Source organism: Stylophora pistillata, chromosome 13, assembly GCF_964205215.1.
Source record: "Stylophora pistillata chromosome 13, jaStyPist1.2, whole genome shotgun sequence".
NCBI lineage: Eukaryota > Metazoa > Cnidaria > Anthozoa > Scleractinia > Pocilloporidae > Stylophora > Stylophora pistillata.
In genome coordinates, this window is record NC_142531.1 from 22,171,895 (window position 1) to 22,185,862 (window position 13,968).

Consider the following 13,968-nt stretch of genomic DNA (forward strand, 5'->3'; position numbering starts at 1 on the left):
GTCAATTCATTGATTTGTACTGAAAAGAATTGCGATTTTGGATTGAAAATAGCCTTTCAATGGAGGGTCAACAAGACACCTTTCATAGAGTAATCATTTTTTGGTTGTCGTAAATAGTCTCTCACCATTAGTACAGGAAAATTGACTGATTCAAACAACAATGGCGCTTCGTGCTCGTAGCCCCCCCCCCCCCTCCCCCTCCATTCCCTCATCCTTTTACCAACACAGCGGTTAAAACGTCTACGCATGTGCAAACGTTGTAATGATCATTCGCGACTAGGTGGCATGCTTTCGGGCTGACAGAACCAAGTTATCTCACACGAGTTACCAACAACTACACAAGGCAGTTAAGTCACGATTTTTTAGAACCGTGTAACTTTTTCGGTAAAGCTCAAAACAATGGTAGATCAACTTTTGATTTGATCAGGCTCGAATTTTGCTTTTCCTTACTTTTGTTCCTTTAACAGATTACTATGAACGTTTCAATTTTCTTTCGCATATTTTACGGAACAGCGGTTATTTCTTATGTTTTCCTTGTATTACCGACATTGATGCCCTCGCGCCTGCCCAGTGATTGACCGCTGTGTTTCCCCTGCTACCCCTCAGCTTTTTACGCCAGCCACGTCTGCTAATTCTAATTCTTAGACGGCCTGATGTCACTCACCTCAGGCCCCTTCCCTTTCTATTTATTCCTGTAACGTAATTTCAACATTTTCGGGCGCAAATCCTACACGCGTTGCTCATAGGTGAATAGCAAAGAATATGTGGAGATTGAGTAATCAATCAGAGCGCTCCTTCGATGAAATCTGTTTTAGTAAATGATAAAAATATGCAGCCCCAAGTTGGAATTGGAAAAAAAAAAAGCTTGTCGTTAGTTTCGATATATATATCTATATCCGAATGCAGTCGTTTGTAATTGAGCGAACACTCTTAATCTTTCTTAATTCATGTCCTCTCTACCTTTTTGGGTTGCCTTTTCAGTTAAATTTTTCCACTTTTAGCAGTTCATATGAAAATTCTTCAATTTCCGTCGATTCTCCACTGTTGTCAATGTAATTACAACAGCCAATCAGAAAAAAGCACGAGTATCGTGAGGAGACTATTGTAACTGAAAGCGAACACAGCCAAACTAAACGCGGGTGGCCAAGCCTCGATTGGTGTTAGTTTTGCATTCGATTGGTTGAGAGGGTGGCACGAGACTGATCTCGACCAATCACAGAGCAAGGTAAAGCCAAAGCAATTTCGATCGCTTTTGATACTGAATGATAATTGCCCTTACTGATTTCAAGCTTAAGCAGAATACGTAGAAATTCTTCCTCTAGTGCTCAGGCTTCGGGAGGTTTATCATCTCATAGATGGGCTACAAAAATGACAAAAAAATTTCTCCAAAAAAATCCACCGATATTTGATTTCCCTTGTCGTAAGGGAGACCGAAAGCAGTTAAAGCTTGTTCTGCTTTTTGTTAAAAAGATTTTTAACAGTGATATTTCGACTCTGCTTTCTTCAGCACCTGATAACAATATTAAACGACTGTGTCGACACTTAGATTAAGACATGGTCTTAAAAAATTGCTAACAGTTTTATTGTGTTGTTTTTCCATAATTTACACCTGCAAATACACAGATTTGAAGATGGAAAGTCAAATAAATTGAGTTAGGAAATTATCAATCATTTATTTTAATCAATTGTTAATCGATGTTTGTTCTGATTTTCATTTGACTTTAATTATTAAAATCTTATGATTTGACGATGTTGACAAAGGCATGAAAAGTGTTAAAGAAAACTTAATTTTTGTAACGGGATATTTTTTATTCAAACTAGAATTGGACGTTTGTTGCCAAACAGAACCACGCTGTGTACATTACAGAGTCTACAATCGTTTTTCAAGCTCAATGGGAGGAGCCATTTCAAGACAAACAAGATTGACACTTCCTCCTCGCTCGTGATTGGTTGGCATCAGTGAATACTCAGATGTATTTATTGACACCGTGTTCTAGCTAAGAAGATTGTTCTTTTAACCAACACGGCGGTTAGTTTTCAAACAAATCGTGTTTCAGCTAAGTTAGTAGTTGCAAAAAGGAAAAGGAAGAGTATGACGGCCATCTTTAGAACATTTTTCTTAGTTTCTATCGCAGCAGCACTTTTAGCTTCGAATTTTGCTGTTGCAAGAAGTCTCTGGTCAAGGGAAGTTTTCCCACCGAGTAAAGGCGGAGAATTTCTCCCTTCATCTTCATTTCACAGACCGTGGTATGGCGGAAAACGCCGTGAATTTGATTCAGAAGAAAAGGTATTGTGCCACTTTAAAAAGTATAAGAGAATAATTTCTTCAAAGTCCAATAGTTCTGTAGTTTTTCCCATTCCTAGAAAATAAATGTGCTCCTTGTTACGAAACAAGCAATGTGGAACATGCCTAGAAATTGAATCGGAAAAAATTGAGGGTGCTTGCTTTGAAAAAATATGCCTCTTAATAAAACGTAACAAGTTATTTTTGGTTAAAATGCAAAAGCTCTAATAATTTAAAATCTTCTTTGGCAATGATACAGCTTAACACCTAAGTTGTGTCTTTTGTCCTGAGAGTTTTAGGATCTCGCATCGTAAGTAGAATACCGGTACCACTGATGTATCATTCTTTCTTGCACGTTGAAAGTTTGACACTGAATTTGGAAGGACAAGGACAAAATTTGATTAAAAAAATTTTTCAGAAAATATATAACATAATTTTTTGCGAATATAATTGTTCAAATTGTGACTTTGATAATGAGTTAACTGGCTCATCAAGATTGTCAAAAATTAAGATTTACATCAGAGTAAAGTTTACTGAATCGCAATCTCTAGCAAAAATCAAGTGTCAGTAAAAAATAATTGTTTCTCAATTGAAAACTAAACCAAACATTTTTCAACGGTCTTTTTTCGAGTCTTGTCTAATATTTGATAGTTAGAAAACCGTAAACTTTGATAATGAGTTAACTGGCTCATCAAGATTGTCAAAAATTAAGATTTACATCAGAGTAAAGTTTACTGAATCGCAATCTCTAGCAAAAATCAAGTGTCAGTAAAAAATAATTGTTTCTAAACCAAACATTTTTCAACGGTCTTTTTTCGAGTCTTGTCTAATATTTGATAGTTGGAAAACCGTAGACTTTTCCCTTATGTTTGAAACCTTGGTAAAAAACATGTTATGGATGAAACATTTCCCCTTTTAATGTTCTTTATAATGAGAAGTTTACAAAATTTTGCGTTTACAAAAGTCATTTGGGGGCTTTGTCAATGTCACCGGCAATTTTATTTTTGATAGAGAAGTCAAAATATCACTGAATCAGTCAAAGTCATGCGTCCCATTTATCATTGTTCTTAGTAGAACAATTAAAACTACTTGACGTGTTTTTGCCTTAATTTTAATCATTTGTCATATCTTACTCATCCCTTTCCGGATTCCGCCCGCCCTTAATAACCTGTAGATAAGTCTGGGCGGAAGAAAGGTGATTCAATTCCGGCAAAAGAAGGAAAAATAATATTTAGCGAAGTAGTTGTCGATCATGTGAACACGACAAAAATACAGCCACTATTAGACGAAATACTGAGGAGTTTAGATAGTTTTTTTTTCTTTCGCTTTCTGTTCATCGAAAAATACATTCAAAGTATTGATTTTCAACATTTGCCAGTTGTGTGCCATCACCGTTTCATTCAGAAATGGAATCTAAAACTTTTAATTCAAATAAAGAATTGCTATCAAGAGACCGCAGGTTGAACTACTGGGATAATAACAAGAGAGGACATTCTAGACCTAAAAAAATGTCTTGAAATCTTAAAATATTTCAAAGACTTAAAAAAAGAGATAATCAAAAAGCAAAACTGCTATCTAGATGATAACCTTAAAGCATAAATTAAGCTGAACTTGAGAGGAGCTCATGTACGATCATTGATGTTATTTTCAAGGGAGCTTTCAGTCTTAATCAAATTATCTTAAAAGTCATCCCGCTGTCTGGGCGATCCTTTTGAACCTAATTCTTTTGTTTTCATGAGGCAGTTCCAGGGGAAAAAAAGATCTATACCTCTTAATATCGCCATTGTTATACTACATTTATCGACCTAAACATTATAATTATATGGGCATAGCGTTTTCACCGGGGCTTTGTCTTTTGCAAATATGTTTAAGACAATTGGATTTTCTTATACGTTTCCAGATAACAGATATTGAGCACGCGGTGTTTGGTAAACGGAAGTTCACAAATCGGTTTGGTTCCCAAAAACCAAAGAAATCCCGTCTTTCATATTATTAAATTTTCTCAAGGATTTCCAAGCGAAATACCAAGTAAAAGTGTCCTTTTAAAGGTAATAGTCATCCTGCAGCAGTCTGGGCGGTCCCATTTGAACCTTAGTTTTTTGTTTCCATGAGGCAGTAGGTAGCTTCTTTATAGCGTTTTCATTGTCTTTTTTCTTCTTTTTTTTTTTTTGTCGTTTGCAAATATGTTTTAGACAATTGGATTTTCTAGGATTGGAGGTTCTAGGTAGCTTTTGCCAAAGATGGTTTCTCTTTCCAAAGTAGCAACAAATCCTGAGTTGTGCTTAGCCACGTGTCTTTTAAGGAAGAATCAGTCTATTGAAGAGAGAATATTGTTCAGCCGGTTACATGGAAAGCACTGTTTTGTCATGATCAAGGATCAAAGTAGCTTAATCACATCGACCGCAAACCACTTCCCCCTTTCAAAGAACTTTACATCTTACCTACGTGCGAACTTGGAAAAAGGTCGGAGTTATTGTATATGAAATTTTAATAATCATTTGTGTCTAAGAATCTGACTTATTCTTCTTACCTAAGGTTTCAAATTGATCTCTTTACATTCCTAGTGTAGAATATATTTTGAATGGCTTACCCATTGTCGTAATAGACTGAAGGAAGTTGTTAAAGAATCGAAACTTGCTTATAAAAGTTGTTCGGAGTTTTCTCTGAACCCTGAAAATTTTGAATCGTCCGTCCGTCTTTCAGTGAAATACATCTTTCCCAGCTTTCTTTATGAAGATGATATCAACTTCTCTCATAGATTTAGAAATTTCTTTTTATTGTGGACCGTTCAAATATCAAAATACGAAAGTCCAAGAAAACTTTTGCTGGTTTCCCTAAATCCAGTTGACAAAGGTTTTAAGAATTGAGATAAACTAATTTAATAAGTTTCGTAAAAGTAGGAGCTCTTTTTATCTTTACAGCTCATTAATACATCATAAGCTAGTACTTCAAACAGCTTGTGGGTGGTATGTCCGTTATTTTAATTAAAAGTGTTTAAGAAAATCACTGAGAAATTAATTTTTGTCGTGTCTTTTTTCGGGCGATTTGACATGCTTTTAAATTTGTTCTCAAAATTCTTTTAAACGGTATTGTCCTCGAGACTTGAAAATATGGATACATCATGGTACTTTGCGCTAAATTTCATCGTTTGATAAAAGCAACATTTGTAATTTACACCTGTAAATCGTCTTCTCTTTTCTTTATTCTTAACTATTTAACTGTCTCTTTTCTCTTTCACATTGTTCTCGAACGAATGAGTAGACAAAGGTTTCCTTAATTTAAGGCTGTCAAATAAAACCGGATACTATAAAAGCCGATAACATCGTCAGAAATGGCTACTATGATCCGTTATCAAAAAAAGTAAACAAAAAACTAACTGAGAAACTTTTCATCGAAGAGTTGCCCAGGATTCTTGTTGTTCAGGTTTAAAATGTCGAGATCATTTCAATTTCTAGCAATTCTGGATTTAGTCATCTTGTTCTGGGCGTTTATAACGAAAGGAGATGAGAAATTTGTTTCTCAGAAGTTTCGAAACAAAGAAGTCAAAACGCATATACCGTGATATTCTGCGTAAACGTGGTGATAACATTATCTTAGACGAGGTAAGGATCTTCAGTCAGAATTCGTATGGATTGTTTTTAATTCAAAATGAGCTAAACTCATTGGAGGGTCTCACTGAACACTGCCCGTGATAGCTCTCTAAACATCTTATTGTTTTGAGTAGGGCAATCACCCTTTTCGGTTAACAGGCTTTCGTCGCAAACTTATACAATTTGTTTTGATTGGTAAGCCAGTTCTCTTGAGAACAGAGCTTGGTCAAAAATGTGGGCAGGATGAGCTTTGAAATATAATATCTTTTTACTTCCATTTCAATTATAATCCTAGTTTTATTGATAACTTTCAGGACCTGCATATTTTGTAAGAAGAATTTCTTTGCTGGACTAAGTCAGAAAAGCTCTTTAAAGTGTCTGGAACGCGGCCAGAATGGACGACAAATTTTATCAACAAACTTTAAGCTTCTTCCTGACCTCTTTTATTTCAAAATTTTAAATGCACAATTCTCAAATTGGTGTTTTTTTTTTGTACTTGATCATAATTTTAAAGACAGCATTAAACATTATATGAGGTAATTTCTTTGATAACGTGGACAATTTTAAGATGATTTACTTTTGAAAACCGGATGTTTCATCATCCATTCTGTCGTATCATTGACACCTGTGGATTGCATAAACAATGATTTTTATTAATTTTCTTTTTCATTTTGAGTAATCGTTTTTCCATTTTGTTGTAGAGCTGGATGTCGATATTTAATAATTATTTCATGAGCGCGCCTTGAATATGAGATGGTAAATAGACATCTCATATCTAATAAGCGCGAATGGAATAACTGTTTTATTAGACTTCATTAAATCCTGAACGTTTGTTTGATTGGAGCTTTTTTCAGCTCTGCAACAGTTAGTGTAATGCAGTTCCATAAAGTGACTCGGAATATGAGCTGATAACCCGGGTTGTGTGAACCAATCAGGACATTAGAAATGCGATATTCGGAGTTGAAAATTTAACAGTGAGGAATATCGATTCATCAGTCATAATGAAATTCATCGCGAAAGAAACCGGTTCTCATTGCAAATGCGGAAAATATATCCCTTTCGTAAAGAAGGCGGAGGGTGGAAAGAAAAACAGGATAATGGAGAAATAAAGTGATAACAGACAGCAGCTTGTCGAGTAATACGAAAGCTCTAAATAAAGTGCATTTTATTTTCCACACAGTCATGGAGAAGGCTAGAGAAATACTTTGACCAACAACGAGAAAAGGATTTGAATGAAAGCTAATCAAGGAGGAGTTCTACAACAAGTTTGGTTCAAGGTTGCCTTCCTTCAGCAGTAGAGGACTTCAAAGTTATATATATTTTTGTGGATGCGTTTTTCGTTACTTTATAGTAGTCCTTTGTTCGCCTGTACCAAACTTGATCAAACTTAAAGATAAAAATTAAAAATGTCAATAATTTAGGTTTTAAAATGAAGCTATATCACCTGTTTTGTTAGTGTTCAAAATGATCTGTAAGCTTAGAAAATTTAAGAGAATGTTGACCAGTGTGGGTAAAAGTAAGCCAGGCAACTCAACAGTGACATGATCATATCATTAAAAGTTCTTAATCCGAGCTACATGTGCAGGTCTGTGTGCTATTTTCGAGGTTTGCGTTTGGTCTTGAATTCAAATTTGAGAATGGCACTTTTCAAATTCTCCACAATCCCTTTATCACCTAAGGGAGGGGGGGGTAGTTTTGAAGAATTTTGGTTGTGTCAAAATATAATTTACCTGGGACACCCCTCTAAGGCTCTGTTGTACTCTTATGACTCCCCCCTCTTTTATCTCTGTTTGCAAACACTAATCCCCCGTCCGTTCCGTATGAAAACCATGTGATCCCCCCTAAATCCTAGGCCTAAATCCTAAATCCGATCTCCCTTCCCTGACCAAATAATGACTGGTCCTTAAAAGATCTGTAAACTGCTCTTTAAAAACCACTCTCTCAGAACGACTAAGAGCCGCCCTACATCTCCTTAGAATTAGATTTTTTACTGAAAAACGGCTTCGGAACGTAAGCCAGACGGTCTAACTGGGCGTTTCGGGAAACGGACCTTGTGTTGAAATTTAGCCCACGTGCCTCTCACGTGAACATTTTATGTGACGTCACTTCCCAGCCTTGAGTGTGCTGATACGTTGAGAAATAAAAGGCCTGTATGGGAAAATTCAAGGAATTGCTAAGACAGAAAGGTGTAATAACTCAGCTAAATCTTTGTGCGAGATAAATTGGAAATAGTTCAATGAATTGACAGTGGGTAGAAATTTTGGAAAACGGACTAACGTTTACATGCACAGATGTTTTTTACCATGAATATTAAGTCAACTGTCAAGTTTTTCTCTACAAAAATCTGGTAAATGCTTGGGGCCACATATTGCGCTTTGACAATAGGGAAATCCTTCTTTACAATATTTGCTTCGTTAGCATAAGCAATTCAGTTTCTGATGGGGCTAAAAATAAATCAGTTCTGAATATCGAAAGGTCAAAGTACGATTAACTCGGCCAATGAATACGAGCCTGATGCATTGAATACTTTTTGTACAACACGGGTTTAAAAACTCAGAATTTTACATAGAATGTCTGAGCTCATTAGCGCTTTTGCCACCCAGAAATTTTGCAGTTTTTGATGGACTATTTCTCCTTGAATATTACACCCAAGGAGCTAAAAATTTCACCATGTACTAAGGTTCTCTAGCTCTTTAGCTGACTGAAGTCAATTTGTATCTAACATGCTTCCTTCTTTACGCAAAGCCGTATACAAATGAGCAAAAATGTAAACAATGACGTCAGCATGAATCCACCTATATCAAAGCACATATCGACATTATTTCAGAGAACTGAATGGAATTTCAAACTTTCTTTTTCCGTAATTAACGCCTTGATCTCTAAGAGTGACTAGCATATATTTTCTCCTTTCGATATCACCTTTGCCATGAAGATCATGATCTCTCCGAAGCTCGATTTCCGCCGCTCTCTCGGGTCCGGTCTTTTTCGTTCCTCCCCGAGAGGAGACTTCGGGGAGGAGCGTGGGCTCCGGTTCCCGAAAAGCGGCTGGTAATCGAGACTAGATTTCTCCCAACAGTATTAGAATAGACGAAATGATCACCAACTAAAGCAGCTCTTGATCGTCGTAAATTCTCTTTGTCAGCACCTGTGGAAATGTATAGGGAATTTTATGGAGAATATGCACACTGAAGTTAGGGCGCAGACAGTTAATGAATGGAATAGTAACCTGCTTACAAATCTAATTTTGGTGTCTTCTGTTACTGTAAAAACGCCGTTTTATGTCATCCATGAGAGTTAACATTGAATTTTTTAAACGGGATTTCACAAAACCTCGTAACTTTTTACTGAAGCCGTCACTTTTTTCTACAATACTTTTAATGAAATTTTGTCGCACTTTTTTTCCTATACACGATATGCTAATGTCTCAGAATTCGAAAACTACGTCCACTTTTACATCATCTGCATTGCACAACACCGATATCCTTTTCGATTGTTCAAAAACGAGTGGTATGCCTGGTTTCAATTTGATAAAAATATTCCTTTCCTTTTATGTACGCCAATTATTTTAACCCAGAAGGAAAAAAAACTTACCCCCACGCTCTAAATCGACGAGACAAACGTGTCTTTTAGAAACTCACTAATGAAATACAGGGGAATTTCAGTGAGACAGACGATGCAACTTTGGTATCCCGACTGATTTTACAAAAGGCTTTTAAAGTTCACAAGGTAAATTTTTGAGGAAAGATTCTGGTTACTGAATGTCCTTACCACAAAGTAATGATGAATATAAGTATTTCCTAGAGATTTAAAATCATCCGCAGATGTTCCATGTATACAAAATTAAACCCTTTCAAGTAAATTACACGAGCCCACTTTGATACGAGCAGGTCTCTCTCTTCAACGGAAACAGAACGCCTTCTGAGCAAACTCGAACAGACAAGAAAATTCTGGCCGCCAAGAAGCGACGGAAAGTTACCGGCTGGTGTTTGAATTACTGATTTACAAAGGCAGGGTTTATTAGTACAAGTTTAAAGAAACGCTAACGAGAAATTTCCTCAATGACCGGTTTTGTTGTTGTCTCAAAGAAATTCCTCAAACAGAGAACTTCAAAAGTCAGGAACAATCAAGGAGCAATCTCCGCAACTTGATAACGTTCAACATAATTCTTCAAATCTCGAGGTAGAACATACATTAGTTTGATTCTCAAGCTACAGAGTTCTGAAGCAAATGTCTCCTTTCAAAATCTTGTTTGGTTTCTCTGCATGTCTCTGAAAAAAACATTTCTTTGAAAGTAAATTATAAAAAGGATCGATGACCTTTTTATTCATTCATAACCGTTTTTAATAAAACAGTTCCAAAGTGAGTTCTTTTTCTCTAAATAAAAAAAGACAACGACAACAAAACCAGCTGAAAGCTGAAGGACTTGGATATAGACTATTATTATTATCGTTGTTCACCGCCTTTATATCTCCAAAGCAAATATTACAGACACAATAAATTGAGTACTCATTGTTACTATAGATATTTTTTTTAACTGTTGCCTTCGCAAATCTCCTCTAATAGCAACATGGAACGGAAATTTGCCAGCGAATGAGGCATTTCACTTCGGAAATTGGAGAAACGACATCACAGATCGGAAATTAAACTGTCACAATTGCCAACACACCTTCATTTCATTCGAACTTATACGCCCAGTTGGGATATAAATATTTGCAAATCTATTTCAATTTTTTTTTTTCGGTTATGTTTGGCAGGCAAATGTTCAAACCGTGATCCGGCCAAAAGGAAGTGACCGGTATTCATCAGTGAACCCCAAGTATTATAGGAAGAGATAATTCTACAAATCTGGAAATGTAAGTTGGCAATAATTTTTATAACTTGAATAAAGGGGGTTGTTTCTAAAGAAACTGTGGTGCTGCGTCGGTGGGGGTGAAAAAATAATTTGGTAATATCAACTAAGTTGAAATTGTAAATTGGCCACCGTAAAGAGCTCTGAAGAAGGGCTAACGCTCGAAACGTCAGCTTTTTAACTCTATACGGTGGCCAATTTACAATTTCAACTTAGTTGATATTACCAAATAATTTTTATAACTTGCCTTCCTAACCCAAGACTGCTAAACTTGAGAAGACCTACAATGGACTACTATTTCGTTTAGGAGACTTCTAACTGGCGGCAAGTATTTCCAAATAGCTGAAATGTTATTATTACGTAGCTGCAAGTAGCACTATCCCTCAGAAGCCGGGACAGGCATCGAGAAGAAAGACTTAAAACTTTTTAAAAAATTAAGCAATTTCGACTTGATCAATCTTTCGATTAAATTTTTTTTGTTAAGGAAGCTATTATCAAACACTATTTACCTTTAAAAGTTAAGGTTACGCACTTACTAATTTCCTCTCTGTACAAGGCACTCAACATCTTTAGTAGAAGCTTGATGTCATCTCGTTGAGATTACTGAGCTCATTCACCTCTCATGGCAAGTTTTCTCCGTTGTGATTCATTTCAGATGAACACCAAACTGCGAATGTTCTTGCTAACTGCTATATTTCTGACTTGCTTGGTGGGCCGGGGCGACTGTTTTTGGCAATGCAAGCCGGGAAGTCAGTGCGTTGGACGCAAAAGGTTCTTTGGGAAGGTAAATGACTAACTTATGAGAAAGGAAACGCGAGCGAGACGCGTTGGCCTGGTCAATAAAATGCTTGCGTCAAAAGAAAATGTGTAGGCAGCAAACGGTTCTTTTGGAAATGTAAATGGATAAAAACGAACTATTGCAAATAAACGAACGAAAGAACGATCAAGAAAGGAACGAAAGAGGGTCGAGCAATCAGAGAACGCACGCTCACACGCACGCACGCACGTGAACCTGCACACACGCTTCCACGCACGCAAGCACGCACCCTTACACGCACTACGACTGATTTCTTCTGAAGAGGAAAAATATAAGAAACTCGGTTGTTCAAGAGTGGAAAGGGCGCTGAATACCGTATCAGGAGGTCCGTGTCTGTTTGCAGCAGCAAGTTTTCTCAGTTCCGGTTATTAATCGACATGCATGATACCAAAAGTTATCTTAACAAGGGGTTGTTTTATATCATGCATATCACACTTTACTTCTTTTTGTATGTTCGCTTGATATATAAGTATTTTCTTCTACATTTTCTTTTATAAGCTGTCCAGAGGGGGAAGTGATACACCACTTGAAGCAGAAAACCGTCGAATTGCATCAGAGGTAAAGAAACAATAATTCCGTCGCTGTTATTGTTTTTTTTTCGTTCTTATTTCGTATGATGTATAATCCAAGTATAGCTCCTCCCTCCCCCCTCCCTCCCCTCCCCTGGCCTCAAGACCCCTGTGGTTTAGGGGCCATGCACGCTAAGACAAACAAGTATGTTTCGTGATTTCTTTTTATAACCTTGTTTTGTTTGTGTTTAGGACCCAGACTTTGTACGCGCTCGACCCCTGTGATGTTGCGAAAGGAACATGCCGAGGATCAGTCGAAGCAGGGAAGCTTGATGATGCTGTATCTGAGAATCCGATCTTTCAAATCATGGAGAAAACGTCAATTTCTTAACTAGCCCAGGATAAAAATGATAATTGTAGATATCAAATTAAATATTTAAAAAATTTATCAAAATGTATTGAAAATTTTAATGAAAAGGAAAATCGACTCTGAAATTTAAATATTCACTTTTTATTTCAAGCATCTAACTACCTTGTCCCTCTTAAGTATTGAAACAATTTCAAGTAAACTGGACTCTACATGAATCGAATTGAACAAGCGTTTTCGATCCAAAAGTTTAAACACTCATTTTTGAAAATTGAACCTTGTCATCAACGACACTGTGGACATCTTCTAAGCCGTCAGAGCATTTAAAATTTACGTCATATGGCAATAGAGCTTAAGGCTACCGTGCACCTTCAGGGGTGTCTCGCGTGCAAGCGATGTAGCGCGTCCGGTTTAAATTGTAGATATCTAAACCCCTATATCAAATTAAAGCTTATAGGACTGGCTATCAGACTATAACAAAAATTTTGAAAAAAATTAATTGTCGAATTTTTCACGACTTCTAAATGCGAACGCCCCAAATCACCTTTTAAGAGCTACAAGTCAAAGGGAATTTGTTCGATTGGTCTCAAATTTTGACAGTAGCTAGTTTTATATATATACAACAAAAACGTTTCTCCGAATTTTTTATTTCTAAATACTTTTTTTTCAAGAGCGATTTTTGTACGATCACTCCACATTTTTTAATCCTATTTCAAAAATGTTCTGTACCTTTTCACTGAAATTGATGACAAATCGCAGACACGTTTTTTTGGCGCTTTGGCCCCGGAAACGAAGGAACGCATTAAATAAGCGAAAAACAAAATTCGCTTTAACATTACCGTTCAAAAGGTGATTCGGGCGCTCGCATTTAGAAGTCTTGAAAAATTCGACAATTCATTCTTTTTTTTTAATTTTTGGTATAGTCTGATAGCCAGTCCTATAAGCTTTAATTAGATATCTACAGTTTAAACGGACGCGCTACATCGCTTGCACGCGAGACACTCCTAAAGGTGCACGGTAACCTTAAAATTGAAGCCTGATGTTCGACGATTCCCGGAGGGAAAGGGAATCGGGTTTCTGTTTTGTTCCTCGCCGTGACAAATGAATGATAATTTTTATGATCGACGACAACCCAGCTCAAAACTTATCATCTTTCTCTATATACACACACAAACACACACAAAATGCCTGCGAAATTTCTGACCATAGCAATGTGCAGGACGATTGTAACTTCTAAACCTGGTCTACGACCTCTCTCACAATCGGGTTCTATTCTGCTCGATGGTAGAACATCGGAACCCGCGTTTACCTCAGTTTTATTTACATTTTGTTTTACATTACTGATCCCTGCAGTATGCAGGTCACGTATCACTAATTTCATTTTTTACAGACGATTCTCAACCAACTTCGAGTGAAAGATTGACAGGAGTCAGCTTGTCCGAACGGAAGTCCTTTAGTCGAAAAAGTGACCATGATTAAGTGACTATGTATTATTTTGTTTATTATATAGACGTAATAGGTCTAATATAAACATAATAGGTCTAGTTTTTAT

The 13,968-nt window shown here is 36.6% G+C and overlaps 2 long non-coding RNA genes across 2 annotated transcripts; both read left to right on the forward strand.

Moving 5' to 3' along the window:
• Positions 1–79: 79 nt before the first annotated feature.
• LOC148718170 (uncharacterized) lies at positions 80–7,446 on the forward strand. Its single transcript, XR_015994418.1, has 3 exons — positions 80–1,652; positions 1,822–2,287; positions 7,055–7,446. It is a non-coding gene; the product is annotated as an uncharacterized LOC148718170 (long non-coding RNA).
• Positions 7,447–10,582: 3,136 nt separating this feature from the next.
• On the forward strand, positions 10,583–12,783 carry LOC111327680 (uncharacterized). The gene is made up of 4 exons (XR_002694554.2): positions 10,583–10,727; positions 11,379–11,507; positions 12,039–12,098; positions 12,302–12,783. It is a non-coding gene; the product is annotated as an uncharacterized LOC111327680 (long non-coding RNA).
• Positions 12,784–13,968: the final 1,185 nt, after the last annotated feature.